Source organism: Vipera ursinii (assembly GCF_947247035.1).
Source record: "Vipera ursinii genome assembly, chromosome: 3".
In the NCBI taxonomy this organism is placed as follows: Eukaryota; Metazoa; Chordata; class Lepidosauria; order Squamata; family Viperidae; genus Vipera; species Vipera ursinii.
This window is the reverse complement of record NC_139516.1, coordinates 70,756,313-70,760,902: the sequence shown is the minus strand read 5'-3', so window position 1 is coordinate 70,760,902 and position 4,590 is coordinate 70,756,313.

Below are 4,590 nucleotides of genomic sequence, written 5' to 3'. Positions count from 1 at the left end.
GATACCAGACTCCCTGGGCCGCAATATCCCAAGCTCCTCAGCGGCTCTCTCCGAACGACGCAAGAACCTGCCAGACTGCGCCTGCTCAACAACCGGGCCGCCTGGTGAAACGAGACACGCATAACTCGCCTGTGCGCAGGCCCGCTTGAGATTCCTTGCTGCGCATGTGCGCAATCTGCAGGCCTTTTTCTATTTCCGCCTAGGGCCTGGCGGTTGGGCTCGATCGATGCTTAGCTTTATTCGGCAGGGAGATTTCTAATTCTGAACGCTATTTAGCGTGCCAGCTTTTCCGAAGTCCATTTGAATCGAAGTGATGGATAGATTCCATGCATAAATCTGTCAAATTAGTCTCTCCACATTGTAATAAAAACAGAGCTAGCAGGGGCTCAATTTCTTGAGTGGTTTAGCTTGATGTATATACATAGAATTTTGTCAAGAGAATACGATGGTCATAGCAAACACTCTTTTCCAACAACCCAAGAGATGGCTTTACACATGGACATCATCAGACGGCCAACACAGAAATCAGATTGACTATATGTTCTGCAGCCAAAGATGGAGAAGCTCTATACAGTCAGTAAAAACAAGACCAGGAGCTGACTGTGGCTCAGACCATGAGCTTCTTGTTGCAAAGTTTAGGCTTAAATGAAAGAAAGTAGGGAAAAGCACTAGGCCAGTCAGGTATGAATTAAATCATATCCCTGTTGAATATACAGTAGAGGTGACAAATAGATTTAAGGAATTAGATATGATAGACAGAGTGCCTGAAGAACTATGGACAGAGGTTCGCAACATTGTACAACAGGTAGCAACCAAAACCATCCCAAAGAAAAAGAAATGCAAGAAAGCAAAATGGCTGTCTGAGGAAGCTTTGCAGCTGAGGAAAGGAGGGAAGTGAAAGGCAAGGGAGAAAAAGAAAGATATGCCCAATTAAATGCAGAATTCCAAAGAATAGCTAGAAGAGATAAGAATGTCTTCTTAAATGAACAATGCAAAGAAATAGAAGAAAACAATAGAATAGGGAGGACCAGAGATCTTTTCAAGAAAATTGGAGAGATGAAAGGAATGTTTCATGCAAAAATGGGCATGATAAAGGACCAAAATGGCAGGGACCTAACAGAGGCAGAAGAGATTAAGAAGAGGTGGCAAAATTACACAGAAGAACTATACAAGAATGAGCTTAATGTCCCTGACAATCACAATGAGGTGGTCACTGACCTCGAGCCAGACATCCTAGAATGTGAAGTGAAGTGGGCCTTAGAAAAGCTGAGCAACAACAAAGCTAGTGGAGGTGGCAGTATTCCAGCTGAGCTATTCAAAATCTTAAAAGACGATGCAGTAAAAGTGCTACACTCAATTTGCCAGCAAATTTGGAAAACTCAACAGTGCCACAGGATTGGAAAAGATCAGTTTACATTCCAATTCCAAAGAAAGGCAGTGCCAAAGAATGTTCAAACTATCGCACCATTGCACTCATTTCTCATGCTAGTAAAGTTATGCTTAAAATTCTACAAGCTAGACTCCAGCAGTATGTGGATTGAGAACTACCAGAAGTACAGGCAGGATTTCGAAGAGGCAGAGGAACTAGTGATCAAATTGCTAACATACGCTGGATCATGGAGAAAGCTAGAGAGTTCCAGAAAAACATCTACTTCTGCTTCATTGACTATGCTAAAGCCTTTGATTGTGTGGATCATAACAAACTGTGGCAAGTCCTTAAAGAGATGGGCATACCAGACCATCTTATTTGTCTCTTGAGAAACCTATATGCGGGCCAAGAAGCAACAGTGAGAACTGGACACGGAACCACTGATTGGTTCAAAATTGGGAAAGGAGTCCGGCAAGGCTGTATACTGTTGCCTTGCCTATTTAATTTATATGCAGAGCACATCATGAGAAAGGCAGGGCTAGATGAATCAAAAGTTGGAATTAAGATTGCCGGAAGAAACATCAACAACCTAAGATATGCAGATGATACCACTCTAATGGAAGAAAGTGAAGAGGAACTAAAGAGCCTCTTGTTGAGGGTGAAGAAGGAGAATGCAAAACTTGGGTTGAAACTTAACATTAAGAAAACCAAGATCATGGCATCCGGCCCTCTCAATTCCTGGCAAATAGATGGGGAAGAAATGGAGGTAGTGACAGATTTTATTTTCCTGGGCTCCAAGATCACTGCAGATGGGGACTGTAGCCAAGAAATTAAAAGACGCTTGCTCCTGGGGAGGAAAGCCATGGCAAATCTAGACAGCACACTAAAAAGCAGAGATATCACCCTGTCAACAAAAGTGCGTATAGTCAAGGCTATGGTCTTCCCAGTTGCAATGTATGGCAGTGAAAGCTGGACCATAAGAAAGGCTGAGTGCCAAAGATTTGAAGCCTTTGAACTCTGGTGCTGGAGAAGACTCCTGCGAGTCCCTTGGACTGCAAGGCGATCAAACTGGTCAGTCCTAGAGGAGATCAACCCTGACTGCTCTTTAGAAGGCCAGATCCTGAAGCTAAAACTCAAATACTTTGGTCACCTAATGAGAAGGAAGGACTCACTGGAGAAGAGCCTAATGCTGGGAAAGATTGAGGGCAATAGAAGAAGGGGACGACAGAGAATGAGGTGGCTGGATGGAGTCACTGAAGCAGTAGGCGTGAGCTTAAATGGACTCCAGAAGATGGTAGAGGACAGGAAGGCCTGGAGGAACGTTGTCCATAGGGTCGGACAACTAACAACAACAAAAATATACATGGGGTCCTTCATGCTAGTGCGTCATTAGTACTGCTGAAATTACTCAGTTTGGATAATGAAACGTTTGCAAGAAAACCAAGCTCAGAGCATCAGGGACCCCTCATTTCAACCCTGAGCTACAAATATTCTCCAGTATGTATAGGCATGCTGGATCACTAGCGCAGGAGAAGGCCAAAGCTCAGGGAGTGGAGCTAATTTTCCCTTTTTAAACAGAGGAGTCTTGGCCATTAACCATATTAAATGTGCAGTTTCTAAGTACTGCAGAAATTATTCCTATTTCTAAACAGCCCATCTCAAAGGGGCTGAGGTATGATTTATTCATTAGGTCACTTTAAAAAATGCTGTTTCCTGGTATTTATGTAATTTTATGTAAAATACTTGGCGAAGTCTTTTCTATTAAAATCTTTTCAAATTATTGTGAAATGTTCACGTGAGCTTGACTGACAAGTAAATTTTAAAGAGGATTTATGTATACCTTTTTTGCAGAACTTAACAAAGCACTCTTTAACAGCTCATTGTTTTAAGTACTACACCATAGCATTAAAGCAGGATTAAATATGTCATGTATCCAGCCTTTACAATTTAGAACAATAGAGTTGGAAGAGACTTGTAGGTCATCTAGTCGAACCCCCTGCCCAAGCAGGAGTCCCGACACCATTTCTGACAGGTGGCAGTCCAGTCTCTTCTTGAAAGCCTCCAGTGATGGATACACCAACAACATCTGAAGGCAGTCTGTTCCATTGGTTGATTGTTCTCACGGTCAGTCTTCTTTCAAAATGATCAAGAATAGAACAGAATAGAGCTGGAAGGGACCTTGGAGGTCTTCTAGTCCAGCCCTTTGCTCAAGCAGGAAGATCTGTACCTATGCTATGTATGTTCTGGAGGTTACCAGATTGTAGAAGGCTGGGCTGATATGTTCCACAGGATCAGATGATGAAAGTGACATGAATTCTGATTTTTCTTTCTGAATTTAGAAAAAAAACCTGACATTTTGCAAATGGATTGAGAGTAGAAGACAGTACCTCACTTTTTTGCTAGATCTAATTATTAGTGGCAAAGCCAGTTTTGAGTAATGGTTAAGACATCAGGATAGAAACCAGGAGACTGAGTTCTAGTCTTGCTTTAGCCATGAAGCCAGCTGGATGACCTTGTGCCAAGCACTCTCAACTCTAGGAAACAAGCAAGGGCAAACCACTCCTGAAATCTTGTCAACAAAAGCTTCAATCCAGCAGTCATCAGGAGTCACCACTAACTGGAGAAACATACCAAAAAAGTTTTTTAAAAAATCACCTCAACCCTGACTATTCTTTGGAAGGACAGACACTGAAACTGAAGCTCAAATACTTTGGCCACCTAATGAGAAGAGATGACTTGTTGGAAAAGACCCTGATGTTGGGAAAAATTGTAGGCAAAAGTAGAAGGGGACAGCAGAGGATGAGGTGGTTAGATAGGGTTATTAACACAGTGAATGTGAATTTGGGCACATTCAGGGAGGCAGTGGAGAACTGGGAGCCTGGTATGGTGTGCTATGGTCCATGAGATTGCAAAGAGTCAGACACAACTTAGTGACTGAACAATAAAATGCTGATAGCTATATCTGTATAAAATTGCACATTAGAAGTATTTTAATATTAAATATTTTATTCACTAGAAATGCTTTCTTGATTTCCAGAGAAGTGATGCTTATGTTGCCATAAAAGCAAAAAGGCTCATGATATCTCAAGACTAGCACACTTGTTTTAATTTTGTGAATTATGGGCTTTTCATTATAAGTTTGGACAGAAGAGATAGATATATTCTGTTCATTCATCCCCCACCGCTCTGTATGTGTATGGGGATGAATGGACAGAAAATAT